The 17,306-nt window shown below is 48.9% G+C and overlaps 1 long non-coding RNA gene across 1 annotated transcript in view; it reads left to right on the plus strand.

The window, feature by feature from the left end:
• LOC106997933 (uncharacterized) overlaps positions 1 to 16,915 on the plus strand; it is an 80,615-nt gene extending 63,700 nt beyond the window's left edge. Inside the window, exons 2-3 of the long non-coding RNA XR_001444241.3 lie at positions 14,407 to 14,537; positions 14,982 to 16,915. This is a non-coding gene — a long non-coding RNA (uncharacterized LOC106997933). The remainder of the gene's footprint in view (positions 1 to 14,406; positions 14,538 to 14,981) is intronic.
• The last annotated feature ends 391 nt before the right edge of the window (positions 16,916 to 17,306 follow it).

Consider the following 17,306-nt stretch of genomic DNA (forward strand, 5'->3'; position numbering starts at 1 on the left):
TTAGATTGTCTCTCTTTTTTCTTTATTAGTCTAGCTAGTGGTCTACCAATCTTAATTATTGTTTCAAAAAACCAACTCCTTGTATCCTTTAACAAATCTCTGCCTAACCCCCTTACCCTTTTCCTCACCATTCTCAGCCTCTAGTAACCTCTATTCTACTCTTTACTCCAAGAAATCAGCATTTTTAGCTTTCACATGTGAGTGACAACATGCTGCATTTTACTTTCTGTTCCTCCCTATTTCATTTAACAGACCGGATCAGACCGGATCAAACCGCATCAAACTGGTTTTGACCGGCTCAGACCAGATCGAACCGCATCAGACCGGATCGAACCGGTTTTGACCAGATAAAACCGGATGAGTCTGGATCAAACCAAATCGAACCGGATCGGACAGGATGAAACCGGATCAGACCGGTTCAAACCGGTTTTGACCGGCTCAGACCGGATCAAACTGGATCAGACCGGATCGAACCAGATCAGACCGGATCAAACCGGTTGTGACCAGCTCAGACCAGATCAAACCGGTTCAGACCGGATCAAGCCGGATCAGACTGGATCGAACCGGATCAGAACGGATCGAACCGGTTTTGACCGGATCAGACCGGATCAAACCGGATCACACTGGATGAAACCGGATCAGACCGGTTCAAACCGGATCGAACCGGCTTTGACCAAATCAAACCGGATCAAACCGGATCAGTCCGGATCAAACCGGTTTTGACCGGATCTAACCGGATCGGTCCGGATCGGACCGGATCAAACCGGATCAGACCGGTTCAAACTGGATCAACCCGGATCAGACCGGATCGAATCGGATCAGACCGGATCAAACCGGTTCAGACCGGATCGAACCGGCTTTGACCAAATCAAACCGGATCAAACCGGATCAGTCCGAATCAAACCGGTTTTGACCGGATCTAACCGGATCGGTCCGGATGGGACCGGATCAAACCGGATCTGACGGGTTCAAACCGGGTCAGACCGGATCTAATCGGATCCAACCGGATCAGACCGGTTCCAACCGGTTTTGACGGGATCAAACCGGATCAAACCGGATCAGACCGGATCAAACCGGATCAGACCGGATCAAACCGGATCAGACCGGATCAAACCGGTTTTAACCGGCTCAGACCGCATCACACCAGTTCAAACCGGATCAAGCCGGATCAGACCGGATCAAACCGGTTTTCGGATCGAACCGGTTTTGACCAGATCAGACCGGATCAGACTGGATCCAACCGGATCAGACTGGTTCCAACCCGTTTTGACGGGATCAAACCGGATCAGACCGGATGAAACCGGATCAGACTGGTTCAAACCGGTTTCGACCGGCTCAGACCAGATCAGACCGGATCAAACCGCATCAAAGCAGTTTTGACCGGCTCAGATCGGATCAGACCGGATCAAACCGCATCAGACAGGTTCGAGCCGGTTGTGACCGGCTCGGACCGGATCAAACCGGTTCAGACCGGTTGAAGCCGGTTGTGACCGGCTCAGACTGGATCAAACCGGTTCAGACCAGTTCAAACGGGATGGAACCGGATCAGACCGGATGAAATCGGATCAGACCAGATGGAACCGGATCAGACCGGATCAAACCGGTTGTGACCGGCTCAGAACGGAGCAAACCGGATCAGACCGGATCGAACCGGTTTTGACCGGATCAGACCGGATCAGAACGGATCAAACCGGATCCCACCGGATCAAACCAGATCAGACCGGTTCCAACTGGTTTTGACCGGATCAAACCGGATCAGACCGGATCAAACCGGTTTTAACTGGCTCAGACCGCATCACACCAGTTCAAACCGGATCAAGCCGGATCAGACCGTATCGAACCGGTTTTGACCGGATCAGACCGGATCAGACTGGATCCAACCGGATCAGACTGGTTCCAACCCGTTTTGACGGGATCAAACCGGATCAGACCGGATGAAACCGGATCAGACTGGTTCAAACCGGTTTCGACCGGCTCAGACCAGATCAGACCGGATCAAACCGCATCAAAGCAGTTTTGACCGGCTCAGACCGGATCAGACCGGATCAAACCGCATCAGACCGGTTCAAGCCGGTTGTGACCGGCTCAGACCGGATCAAACCGGTTCAGACCGGTTCAAACCGGATGGAACTGGATCAGACGGGATGAAATCGGATCAGACCAGATGGAACCGGATCAGACCGGATCAAACTGGATCAACCTGGATCAGACCGGATCGAACCGGATCAGACCGGATCAAACCGGATCAGACCGGATCGAACCGGCTTTGACCAAATCAAACCGGATCAAAGCGGATCAGTCCGGATCAAACCGGTTTTGACCGGATCTAACCGGATCGGTCCGGATGGGACCGGATCAAACCGGATCTGACGGGTTCAAACCAGGTCAGTCCGGATCAAACCGGATCAAACCGGATCAGACTGGTTCAAGCCGGTTGTGACTGGATCACACCGGATCTAATCGGATCCAACCGGATCAGACCGGTTCCAACCGGTTTTGACGGGATCAAACCGGATCAAACCGGATCAGACCGGATCAAACCGGATCACAGCAGATCGAATCGGATCAGACCGGATCAAACCGGTTTTAACCGGCTCAGACCGCATCACACCAGTTCAAACCGGATCAAGCCGGATCAGACCGGATCAAACCGGTTTTCGGATCGAACCGGTTTTGACCAGATCAGACCGGATCAGACTGGATCCAACCGGATCAGACTGGTTCCAACCCGTTTTGACGGGATCAAACCGGATCAGACCGGATGAAACCGGATCAGACTGGTTCAAACCGGTTTCGACCGGCTCAGACCAGATCAGACCGGATCAAACCGCATCAAAGCAGTTTTGACCGGCTCAGACCGGATCAGAACGGATCAAACCGCATCAGACCAGTTCAAGCCGGTTGTGAATGGCTCGGACCGGATCAAACCGGTTCAGACCGGTTCAAGCCGGTTCTGACCGGCTCAGACCGGATCAAACCGGTTCAGACCGGTTGAAACCGGATGGAACCGGATCAGACCGGATGAAATCGGATCAGACCAGATGGAACTGGATCAGACCGGATCAAACCGGTTGTGACCGGCTCAGACCGGATCAAACCGGTTCAAACCGGATCAAACCGGATCAGACCGGATCGAACCGGTTTTGACCGGATCAGACCGGATCAGAACGGATCAAAACGGATCACACCGGATCAAACCGGATCAGACCGGTTCCAACCGGTTTTGACCAGATCAGACCGGATCAAACCGCATCAAAGCAGTTTTGACCGGCTCAGACCGGATCAGACCGGATCAAACCGCATCAGACCGGTTCAAGCCGGTTGTGACCGGCTCGGACCGGATCAAACCGGTTCAGACCGGTTCAAACCGGATGGAACTGGATCAGACGGGATGAAATCGGATCAGACCAGATGGAACCGGATCAGACCTGATCAAACCGGTTGTGACTGGCTCAGTCCGGATCAAACTGGATCAGACCGGTTCAAACCGGATCAATCCTGATCAGACCGGATCGAACCGGATCAGACCGGTTCCAACCGGTTTTGACCGGATCAAACCGGATCAGACCGGATCGAACCAGACCAGACCGGATCGAACCGGTTTTGACCGGATCAGACCGGATCAGACCGGATCAAACCGGATCAGACTGGTTCAAGCCAGTTGTGAACGGATCAGACCGGATCTAATTGGATCAGACCGGTTGAGACCGGATCAAACCGGATCAGACCGGATCAGACCGGATCAAACCGGATCAGACTGGTTCCAACCGGTTTTGACGGGATCAAACAGGATCAGACCGGATCGAACTAGTTTTGACCGGATCAAACCGGATGAGTCTGGATCAAACCAGATAGAACCGGATCGGACCGGATGAAACCGGATCAGACTGGTTCAAACCGGTTTCGACCGGCTCAGACCAGATCAGACCGGATCAAACCGCATCAAACCAGTTTTGACCGGCTCAGACCGGATCAAACCGCATCAAACCGGTTCAAGCCGGTTGTGACCGGCTCGGACCGGATCAAACCGGTTCAGACCGGTTCAGACCGGATCAAACCGGTTCAGACCAGTTTAAACCGGATGGAACCGGATCAGACCAGATGAAATCGGATCATATCAGATCGAACCGGATCAGACCGGATCAAACCTGTTGTGATCGGCTCAGACCGGATCAAACCGGATCGGACCGGATCAAACCGGATCAATCCGGATCAGACCGGATCGAACCGGATCAGACCGGATCGAACCGGTTTTGACCGGATCTGAACGGATCAAACCGGATCACACCGGATCAAACCGGATCAGACCGGATCGAACCGGTTTTCACCGGATCAGACCGGATCAGACCGGATCGAACCAGTTTTGACCAGATCAAACCGGATGAGTCTGGATCAAATCAAATAGAACCGGATCGGACCAGATGAAACCGGATCAGACTGGTTCAAATCGGTTTAGACCAGCTCAGACCAGATCAGACCGGATCAAACCGCATCAAACCAGTTTTGACCTGCTCAGACCGGATCAGACCGGATCAAACCGCATCAGACCGGTTCCAGCCGGTTGTGACCGGCTCGGACCGGATCAAACCGGTTCAGACCGGTTAAAGCCGGTTGGAACCGGATCAGACCGGATGAAACCGGATCAGACCAGTTCAAACCGGTTTTGACGGGCTCAGACCGGATCAAACTGCATCAAACCGGTTTTGACCGGCTCAGACCATATCGCACCGCATCAGACCGGATCGAACCGGTTTTGACCGGATCAAACCGGATGAGTCTGGATCAAACCAAATCGAACCGGATCGGACAGGATGAAACCGGATCAGACCGATTCAAACCGGTTGTGACCGGCTCAGACCGGATCAAACCGGATCAGACCGGATCGAACCAGATCAGACCGGATCAAACTGGTTGTGACCAGCTCAGACCAGATCAAACCGGTTCAGACCGGTTCAAACCGGATGAAGCCGGATCAGACTGGATCGAATCGGATCAGACCAGATCGAACCGGTTTTGACCGGATCAGACCGGATCAAACCGGATCACAACGGATGAAACCAGATCAGACCAGTTCCAACCGGTTTTGACCGGATCAAACCGGATCAGACCGGATCGAACCGGCTTTGACCAAATCAAACCGGATCAAACCGGATCAGTCCGGATCAAACCGGTTTTGACCGGATCTAACCGGATCGGTCCGGATCGGACCGGATCAAACCGGATCAGACCGGTTCAAACTGGATCAACCCGGATCAGACGGATCGAATCGGATCAGACCGGATCAAACCGGTTCAGACCGGATCGAACCGGCTTTGACCAAATCAAACCGGATCAAACCGGATCAGTCCGAATCAAACCGGTTTTGACCGGATCTAACCGGATCGGTCCGGATGGGACCGGATCAAACCGGATCTGACGGGTTCAAACCGGGTCAGACCGGATCTAATCGGATCCAACCGGATCAGACCAGTTCCAACCGGTTTTGACGGGATCAAACCGGATCAAACCGGATCAGACCGGATCAAACCGGATCAGACCGGATCAAACCGGATCAGACCGGATCAAACCGGTTTTAACCGGCTCAGACCGCATCACACCATTTCAAACCGGATCAAGCCGGATCAGACCGGATCGAACCGGTTTTCGGATCGAACCGGTTTTGACCGGATCAGACCGGATCAGACTGGATCCAACCGGATGAGACTGGCTCCAACCCGTTTTGACGGGATCAAACCGGATCAGACCGGATGAAACCGGATCAGACTGGTTCAAACCGGTTTCGACCGGCTCAGACCAGATCAGACCGGATCAAACCGCATCAAAGCAGTTTTGTCCGGCTCAGATCGGATCAGACCGGATCAAACCGCATCAGACAGGTTCAAGCCGGTTGTGACCGGCTTGGACCGGATCAAACCGGTTCAGACCGGTTGAAGCCGGTTGTGACCGGCTCAGACTGGATCAAACCGGTTCAGACCAGTTCAAACGGGATGGAACCGGATCAGACCGGATGAAATCGGATCAGACCAGATGGAACCGGATCAGACCGGATCAAACCGGTTGTGACCGGCTCAGAACGGAGCAAACCGGATCAGACCGGATCGAACCGGTTTTGACCGGATCAGACCGGATCAGAACGGATCAAACCGGATCCCACCGGATCAAACCAGATCAGACCGGTTCCAACTGGTTTTGACCGGATCAAACCGGATCAGACCGGATCAAACCGGTTTTAACCGGCTCAGACCGCATCACACCAGTTCAAACCGGATCAAGCCGGATCAGACCGTATCGAACCGGTTTTGACCGGATCAGACCGGATCAGACTGGATCCAACCGGATCAGACTGGTTCCAACCCGTTTTGACGGGATCAAACCGGATCAGACCGGATGAAACCGGATCAGACTGGTTCAAACCGGTTTCGACCGGCTCAGACCAGATCAGACCGGATCAAGCCGCATCAAAGCAGTTTTGACCGGCTCAGACCGGATCAGACCGGATCAAACCGCATCAGACCGGTTCAAGCCGGTTGTGACCGGCTCAGACCGGATCAAACCGGTTCAGACCGGTTCAAACAGGATGGAACTGGATCAGACGGGATGAAATCGGATCAGACCAGATGGAACTGGATCAGACCGGATCAAACTGGACCAACCCGGATCTGACCGGATCGGTCCGGATGGGACCGGATTAAACCGGATCTGACGGGTTCAAACCGGGTCAGACCGGATCCAACCGGATCAGCCGGTTCCAACCGGTTTTGACGGGATCAAACCGGATCAAACTGGATCAGACCGGTTCAAACCGGATCAAACCGGATCAGACCGGATCAAACCGGATCACAGCAGATCGAACCGGATCAGACCGGATCAAACCGGTTTTGACCGGCTCAGACCAGTTCAAACCGGATCAAGCCTGATCAGACCGGATCGAACCGGTTTTGACTGGATCAGACCGGATCAGAACGGATCAAACCGGATCACACCGGATCAAACCGGATCAGACCGGTTACAACAGGTTTCGACTGAATCAAACCGGATCAGACCAGATCTAACCGGCTTTGAACAAATCAAACCTATCAAACCGGATCAGACCGGATCGAACCGACTTTGAACAAATCAAACCGGATCAAACCGGATCGGTCCGGATCAAACCGGATCAGACCGGTTCAAACCGGGTCAGACCGGATCAGACCGGATCAGACCGGATCAAACTGGATCAGACTGGTTCAAGCCGGTTGTGACCGGATCAGACCGGATCTAATTGGATCAGACCGGTTCAGACCGGATCAAACCGGATCAGACCGAATGAAACCGAATCAGACTGGATCCAACCGGATCAGACTGGTTCCAACCGGTTTTGACGGGATCAAACCAAATCAGACCGGATCGAACCAGTTTTGACCGGATCAAACCGGATGAGTCTGGATCAAACCAGACAGAACCGGATCGGACCGGATGAAACCGGATCAGACTGGTTCAAACCGGTTTCGACCGGCTCAGACCAGAGCAGACCGGATCAAACCGCATCGAACCAGTTTTGACCGGATCAGACCGGATCCAACCGGATCAGACCGGTTCCAACCGGTTTTGACGGGATCAAACCGGATCAAACCGGATCAGACCGGTTCAAACCGGATCAAACCGGATCAGACCGGTTCAAACCGGATCAAGCTGGATCAGACCGGATCAGACCGGTTCAAACCGGATCAAGCCGGATCAGACCGGATCGAACCGGTTTTGACCGGATCAGACCGGATCAGAACGGATCAAGCCGGATCACACCGGATCAAACCGGTTCCAACCGGTTTTGACCGGATCAAACCGGATCAGACCGGATCGAACCGGCTTTGACCAAATCAAACCGGATCAAACCAGATCAGTCCGGATCAAACCGGTTTTGACCGGATCTAACCGGATCGGTCCGGATCTGACCGGATCAGACCTGTTCAAACCGGGTCAGACCGGATCAAACCGGATCAAACCGGATCAGACTGGTTCAAGCCGGTCGTGACTGGATCAGACCGAATCTAATCGGATCAGACCGGTTCAGACCGGTTTGGACGGGATCAAACCGGATCAAACCGGATCTAATTGGATCAGACCAGATTGAACCGGATCATACCGGATCAAACCGGTTGTGACCGGCTCAGACCGGATCAAACCGGATCAGACCGGTTCAAACCGGATCAAACCGGATCAGACCGGATCTAATTGGATCTGACCAGATCAAACCGGTTCAGACCGGTTCAAGCCGGTTGTGACCGGCTCAGACCGGATCTAACCGGTTCAGACCGGTTCAAACCGGATGGAACCGGATCAGACCGGATGAAACCGGATCAGACCAGTTTAAACCGGTTTTGACCGGCTCAGACCAGATCAGACCGGATCAAACCGCATCAAACCAGTTTTGACTGGATCAAACCGGATCAGACCGGATCCAACCGGATCAGACCGGTTCCAACCGGTTTTGACGGGATCAAACCGGATCAAACCGGATCAGACCGGTTCAAACCGGATCAGACCGGATCAGACCAGATCGAACCGGATCAGACCGGATCAAACCGGTTGTGACCGGCTCAGACCGGATCAAACCGGATCAGATCGGATCAAACCGGATCAAGCGGGATCAGACCGGATCGAACCGGATCAGACCGGTTCCAACCGGTTTTGACCGGATCAAACTCGATCATAACGGATCGAACCAGCTTTGACCAAATCAAACCGGATCAAACCGGATCAGTCCGGATCAAACCGGTTTTGACCGGATCTAACCGGATCGGTTCAGATCGGACCGGATTAAACCGGATCAGACCGGTTCAAACCGGGTCAGACCGGATCAAACCGGATCAAACCGGATCAGACTGGTTCAAGCCGGTCGTGACTGGATCAGACCGAATCTAATCGGATCAGACCGGTTCAGACCGGATCCAACCGGATCAGACCGGTTCCAACCGGTTTGGACGGGATAAAACTGGATCAAACCGGATCAGACCGGTTCAAACCGGATCAAACCGGATCAGACCGGATCTATTTGGTTCAGACCAGATTGAACCGGATCAGACCGGATCAAACCGGTTGTGACTTGCTCAGACCGGATCAAACCGGATCAGACTGGTTGAAACCGGATCAAGCCGGATCAGACCGGATCGAACTGGATCGGACCGGTTCGAACCGGTTTTGACCGGATCAGACCGGATCAGACCGGATCACACCGGGTCACACCAGATCAGACCGGTTCCAACCGGGTCAGAACGGATCAGACCGGATCAAACTGGATCAGACTGGTTCGAGCCGGTTGTGACCGGATCAGACCGATCTAATCGGATCAGACCGGTTCACACCGGATCAAAGCGGATCAGACCGAATCAAACCGGATCAGATGGGATCCAACCGGATCAGACCGGTTCCAACCAGTTTTGACGGGATCAAACCGGATCAGACCGGATCGAACCAGTTTTGACCGGATCAAACCGGATGAGTCTGGATCAAACCAGATCGAACCGGATCGGACCGGATGAAACCGGATCAGACTGGTTCAAACCGGTTTTGACCGGCTCAGACCAATTCAGACCGGATCAAAGCGCATCAAACCGGTTTTGACTGGCTCAGACCGGATCAGACCAGATCAAACCGCATCAGACCGGTTCAAGCCGGTTGTGACTTGCTCAGACCGGATCAGACCGGATCAGACCGGTTCAAACCGGATCAAACCGGATTGGACCGGATCAAACAGGATCGAACCGGATCAGACCGGATCGAACCGGTTGTGACCGGCTCAGACCGGATCAAGCCCGTTCAAACCGGATCAGCCCGGATCATACCGGATCGAACCGGATCAGACCGGATCAGAACGGATCACACCGGATCACACTGGATCAAACCGGTTCAGACCGGTTCCAACCGGTTTTGACCGGATCAAACCGGATCAGACCGTATCGAACCGGCTTAGTCCAAATCAAACCGGATGAAACCGGATCGGTCCGGATCAAACCGGTTTTGACTGGATCTAACTGGATCGGACCGGATCGAACCGGATCAAACCGGATCAGACCGGTTCAAACCGGGTCAGACCGGATCACACCGGATCAAACCGGATCAAACCGGATCAGACTGGTTCAAGCCGGTTGTGACCGGATCAGACCGGATCTAATCAGATCGGACCGGTTCAAACCGGATCAAACCGGATCAGACCGGATCCGACCGGATCAGACCGGTTCCAACCGGTTTTGACGGGATCAAACCGGATCAGACCGGATCAAACCGGATCAAAAAGGATCAGACCGGTTTTGAGCGGATCGAACCGATTTTGACCGGATCAGACTGGATCAAACTGGATCGAACTGGATCGTACCGGATGAAACCGTATCAGACCAGTTCAAACCGGTTTTGACCTGCTTAGACCGGATCAGACCGGATCAAACCTCATCAAACCGGTTTTGACCGGCTCAGACCGGATCAGACCGGATCAAACCGCATCAGACCGGTTCAAGCCGGTTGTAACCGGCTCAGACTGGATCAAACCGGATCAGACCGGCTCAAACCGGATGGAACCGGATCAGACCGGATGAAACCGGATCAGACCAGTTCAAACCGGTTTTGACCGGCTCAAACCGCATCAAACCGGTTTTGACCGGCTCCGGTTTTGACTGGCTCAGACCGGATCAGACCAGATCAAACCGCATCAAACCGGTTTTGACCGGCTCAGACCGGATCAGACTGGATCAAACCGCATCAGACTGGTTCAAGCCGGTTGTGACCGGCTCAGACCGGATCAAACCGGTTTTGACCGGATCGAACCGATTTTGACCGGATCAGACTGGTTAAGACCGGATCGAACCAGATCAGACCGAATGAAACCGGATCAGACCAGTTCAAGCCCGTTTTGACCGGCTCAGACAGGATCAGATCGGATCAAACCGCATCAAACCGGTTTTGACCGGCTCAGACCGGATCAGACTGGATCAAACCGCATCAGACCAATTCAAGCCATCATTCTTAGCAAACTATCACAAGAACAGAAAACCAAACACCGCATGTTCTCACTCATAGGTGGGAACTGAACAATGAGATCACTTGGACTTGGGAAGGGGAACATCACACACCGGGGCCTATCATGGGGAGGGGGGAGGGGGGAGGGATTGCATTGGGAGTTATACCTGATGTAAATGATGAGTTGATGGGTGCTGACGAGTTGATGGGTGCAGCACGCCAACATGGCACAGGTATACATATGTAACAAACCTGCACGTTATCCACATGTACCCTAGAACTTAAAGTATAAAAAAAAAAAAAAAAACTATATTTGACTATTAGGAAACAAAATATACTGTTCTGGTACTCTTAATATTGAACAAAATAGAATTTAAGGTAAAATATCATGTCTATAAATTTGTCTATAAAATAGACAAAGAGACACTATATATACTGATGAAAGATGTGCTTGAATGTGAAAATAGAGCCATCATAAGCACATGTGCCTAAATTTTGGCCATGAAATATATGAAACAACACTACCAGAAATGCAAGGAGAAGTAAATATTAGCTATTGTAGTTGGAGGCTCACATACCTCTCAGAGGAGCAAAGACCAATCAGACCAAAACTAAATAGAGGGATCTAAGTTCTAAGCCAAATAACTAATAAATTCCAGGTACTATGCCATCATATAATATTTATAAATGTGTTACATATATTATAAGATATGTATAAGAATATAGGATGAATATGTAATAAATTATACTTTTAAATAAATAATATTTTCAAATATATAAATATGTGGTTTCACATTGAAACTGTTCTAAACTATATAAATGTATTATGTATGTTTTATAAAATACAGTATTCATAATATATATTATGTAAACTATGTATAAGTAGATACACACATGTTTATAACCCTATACATAATTAAAAACAGATAGTATACATTCTTTCAAATACAAGGAATGTATTTACAAAAAGACACCTTGTATGAAGACATATAAGAAACATGAAGAAATTCCAAAGAATCAGTATGACACCGAATATATTCTCCAAACCCAATGCAATAACATTAAGAATGCATAAGAGAAGTAAAGATAAAATAGCACTTTTAAAACTAATTATTAATACATTCATATGTGAATTATTAAGTATGTAATAAAATATATTTTGATAATATCACCACTACATATCAAAAAGTATGGGGCATAGTTAATATTGGAGATCAATTAGTAGCTTTGAATATATTTGTTGGAAAACATGAAAGCTTTCAAATTAATGAGCTAAGGAAGCATCTTAAGAAGATGGAACGTGAGCACCAGGGCATGCCCAAAGAATCATAAAAGAGGGAAACAATCACAGTAAGGGCTGAAATAAATTGAATGATTGAAAATGAAAATCAAGGCAAGTCATAATTCATTCTTTGAAAGTTTAAAAAGATAGCCATATTCTTGTCAAGACAAATGAAGATAAAAGAAGATGATAACAAATTGAAGAAAAAGAAGAAAATAACCATGCACTCATTCTATAGAGATTTTAAAATAAATAAATCCTGAACAAAATCTTGTTGTTTTAAACCTTAGAAGTGCACACATTCCTTAAAAAACATGAACTGCAAAGATTAACACAAGAAGAAACAAATTTCAATAGATTAATAAATAGGAAAACTGGAATGGTAGATAAGCTCCACCCTCACAGAAAATTCAAGACTCACCTGGTTTTACAGGTAACTCAATCGTTTAAGAAACATTTGATTTATATTTCATACAAGATGTTGCAGAAAATAGAAAAGAAGCAAGAACAGCCCAGGTTATTTGAAGAGGCTAGTGTCATCAAAATCAAAAAACCAGTTAGGGGGAAATAAAAAAACTAAATTACAGGTTTATTTCTCTGACGCACGTGGAGTCAATTCCCAAATTACCATTAGCTAACTGAATTCAAGAGTGCATCAAAAAGAAGACTGAATTATGATCGAGTACAGTTTTATCACAAAACAGAAAGGATTGTTCAACTTCAGAAAAATCTATTAATATAAGTGAACCAAATTCATAAACTACAGGGGAAAAAGTCAACTGCTGCACAAAAAGCATTTGGGAATATTCAGCACATTTATGTTATATGAAAAAGCTCTTAATAAAATGGAAATAAGAACAGATAACTTGGTAAAGATTGTACAGCAATGATTACAATAAACATTATTTAGTGAAGAAAGCATAAACAAACAAATTCAGGATTTCTGCAGCTACTATTAATGTCTTCTATAATATTAGAGGTTCTGATCAATGCTTGAAGGAAAGGAAAACAAGTTACAATAAAGAAGATTAGACAAGAAGAGAAAAAACCGTCATGACTTGCAGATGATAGGATCATCTACCCAGAAAAAGAATGAGAAACAACAAACAATTAAATCTCACAAAAGAATTTAGCAAGGTTGCCAGAGACAAAATCAACCGACGTACATCACAAATAGATCTCTATGAAAAATAATCATTTAGAAACCTAAGATAGTTTTCATTACAGCGACAAAATCATTAAGTTTCTAGAAAGAATTAATTTAAGCCAGACCTATTTGGAGAAAACTACAAAATGCTAAAAAATGACTGGTGATCTGAATAAATAGAAATAATCCATGATTTTGGAAGAGGCAATAACATTGTAAAGATGTCAATTTCCCCCAAATTCAAGTCTTTAAATGCAATCCCAAACACAACTTCAGTTTACTTTTGTAAAGAACTTTAAAAGTTTACTCTGAAATTAAATGAAAAAAAGACAATGCATGACTAGCTAAATCAACCATGAAAAAGTGAAAATAAAAAGAACTCACTAGCTTTACCAAATATGAAGTAATACTGAAGCAGGAAGCTACTGAGGCCACAAGAGAAAAGCAGATTTGCTAGGACAGGGTAGTCCCAGAATCAGAGCTAGGGAGGCCAGGAGTAGGTGCCACACAGAGGGGACCTGGGAGGACCCCTGGCACCAGCAGACAGGAGGTCTAGGTCTGTGCTCTGTCACTGCTCCTAAGGGTCTAGTCAGGTCCTGTGCAGTGTCTGGGCCTCATTCCTTCAGGTGTGATATCTTGGCTGGTCTTAAAGATGCACTTGGCTCTGATTCCTAGGAGGCTCCTGATAGTCCTGTTCTATCCGACCTAGTTAGGGAGAGTTCCTGCTCCCCTGGCTCTATCCCTCCCCTTCCCTGACCTCCAATCCCTTGTTCTTCCCCTGGCCAGCTTTTTCCTCCATTCAAGACTTTGAGGTTCCTTTAGTCCCAGAGACCTCTGTGGCTCCTGCCCCACACCCCTGTGTCATAGTGAGTTCAGGGTGAGCCCTTATACAAGTAGCTCCAGCCACAAGGGGCCTGGCTAAGGGACACAGCAGCAGCAGGTGACATCCTGGCCCAAGTCCATCCTCCTTTCTCCTTCCTCCCTGCAGGAAATCAAGTGCCCCATCTGCCCTGGCTCAGCAGACCCCAAACTCCTGGTCTCTGTGCTATGTGGACTCCTCCTGGCCAAGGCCCTGATGCTGTGAGTCCTGTTTGTGTTCCTGACCTGCAGGTGCCACAGGTGAGTGGGGCCTGGATTTGGCCTGGGGGGCAATGGAGCTGGAGTCAGATGCTGTTCCTAGAAAGACGGCTAGAAAAAAGAAGACAGATCACAGAGGCAGGAAAAATGACAGCTGAGTCCAATTTAAATATGTGTTTTCTTGCAATCTCTGCCTTCCTGCAGACACAGACCTTAGAAAAAGACAGAGGCTTTGTAGGAGTCCCATCCTAGGGCTCTGCCTCTGTCTTTGTCCTGAAAGGAACAAGGCCAGGAGGACAAAGCTGAGAATGCCTGGGTAGAAGGTTTAGGAGACAGGAAGGGGCAGTGAAGGAAGCAGGTGACAGGGAGAAAGGAGGGAAAGAGGAGGAACAGGTAACAAGGACAGGGTGAGACAAAGGGGCAGGAAAGAGGATCAGGAAAAGCATCACATGCATTCATGACTTTCTTTCTCTTGCCACATTTCAGGACAGCAATGACGGAGGTTTCTGATTGTATTAGCCCAGCCTTGCCCCAGAACCCTTGGGTGCGTGAGCCACAGCGCGGATCCAGGATGAATCCCAGTTCTTCCCCTGCCCAGCTACTGGGAGCCGCCCTAAGCATTGCGCCCCACCTCCCCGTGAGGAAAGGCCAGCGCTAAGCCTATTGGCGAGAACTTTCAGCCCCTGATCTCCCCGGTGGTGACCCCTCACCCCTGCCCGGAGCCCTCTTACATCTACTTCCGCTGCCCTGCCTTTCGCCATTGGGAAGACCTGGGGCGGGGGTTTCTGTATCCGGGTCAACGCCCAGCTCAGCATCTTCAGCTGTGCCAGCCCTCGTCTCCAGCACTCTGTGGTTTTCTCAGCCCCACCTCAGCAGGTCTCCAGGATCCCTCACATTTTCCCTGTTTGTTGCCTGTGGTCTGCCCGAGAGTCCTATCAGTTTCCTCTTGTGCTTAATTAAATTCAACCTCTAAACTGAAATGTGTCAGGGGCAACTGAGCAAGAGGGCAGATGTATCCCCTCAACCTCCTCCCCTTCCACCCTAAATGAGAGAGAAGTGACTTAAAAATAAACGATAAAATTGAAACTAAGAAAGGCTGTAATCAGCAGACTGGAAACTGAGGAAGTCCTAGAAGTAAATGAAAAAATCAGATGCCTTAAAATGACAAGAGCAGTGGATTCAGCAGCCTAAAACAGGACCCAGAACATTCAATGGAATCTGATCATCAGGGGTCAAAATTTTGTATGTTTAATGTGTGAGGAGATTCGTAGCCTAAAAGAGAAAATTAAGTTGAACTAACAATAATTGATGGTAGGAGAAAGATAAATGTTTTGGGGAACGCAAGAGGAGCACACATCTGTGAAACAAGAAGAGGCACAGTCATTTTCGAACCAGGTAACATAGCGAGGCTGGGGTTGACTACTCAGAATGGGGGTTCACCATGAACAACCAATTTGGGGTACCAGTGCATAGCAGCTGAATGCCAGCCCTGAAAAAGGCCACCATAAAGAGAGTACCATTTTCTGGCCAGCCGCGGTGGTTCATGCCGGTAATCCCAGCACTTTGGGAGGCCACGGTGCGTGGATCACCTGAGGTCAGGGTTTCGAGACCAGCCTGACCAACATGGAGAAACCCCGTCTCTACTAAAAATACAAAATTAGCTGGGCATGGTGGCACATGCCTATAATCCCAGCTACTCAGGAGGCTGAGGCAGGAAAATCGCTTGAATCTGGGAGGCAGAGGTTGCGGTGAGCCGAGATTGCGCCATTGCAATTCAGCCTGAGCAACAGGCTAAAAAAAAACAAAACAAAAACAAACAAAAAACAGAGAGAGTACCATTTTCTTTTGCTCTTTCTGGAGAGGGGCATTGATGTGGTTTGGTTGTGTCCCCACCCAAGTCTCATCTTGAATTGTAGCTCCCATAATCACCACATGTTGTGGGAGGGACCTGGTGGGAGGTAATTGAATCGTGGAGGTGAGCTTTCCCTTCCTGTTCTCCTGATAGTGAATAAGTCTCATAAGATCTGATGGTTTTATAAAGGCCAGTTCCCCTGCACATGCTCTCTGCCACCATGTAAGATGTGCCTTTGCTCCTCCTTCACCTTCTGCCATGATTGTGAGGCCTCCCTAGCTATGTGGAACTGTGAGTCCATCAAACCTCTTTTTCTTTGTAAATTACCCAGTATCGGGTATTTCTTCATAGCAGTATGAAAAGGGACTAATACAGGCATCAAACAGAAGTCTCTTCATGTATATCTCTGCTCCTGCCAATGACCATCACCTATCTGTGAGAGGCACCACTTTTGCTTTCTTTTTTTTTTTAATCCTCATTCCCTATTTCCACTTGCCTTCCCCTCTGAGGCAACCACTCTAATACGTTTGATATGTAACCTTAAATTTGAATATATTCTTGTAAAGCATGCAGCTTTTCTTTCTGTGACTGTATTTTAACTTACATGTAAGAAATTGTGATAGACCTTTTTCATATATTCGTTTTGTTCCTTCCCGGGTACATATACACAGCCCACTTTTCAGTGCTTATTCCATTGTGTACATATTCCACAGTGTATCATTCCAAACCCAGGGTGCATGTGCTGTTTTGCCTTCACTTCTCCATATTGCAAACAATACTGTGAGGAATATTGTCCATCATGTTCTCTGGTGGAATCAGGTGAGACTTCCTTTAGGACTTATACCCAGATGGCATCGGCTGGGTTTTATGATCTCAGATGTCTGAGTAATGCTGTCAGCTTGTGTTGCCCAAAACACGAATCTAGACACTAGAGATTATTTTCTGTGAGTCTATGTGAA

This window comes from Macaca mulatta, chromosome 4 (assembly GCF_049350105.2).
Source record: "Macaca mulatta isolate MMU2019108-1 chromosome 4, T2T-MMU8v2.0, whole genome shotgun sequence".
NCBI lineage: Eukaryota > Metazoa > Chordata > Mammalia > Primates > Cercopithecidae > Macaca > Macaca mulatta.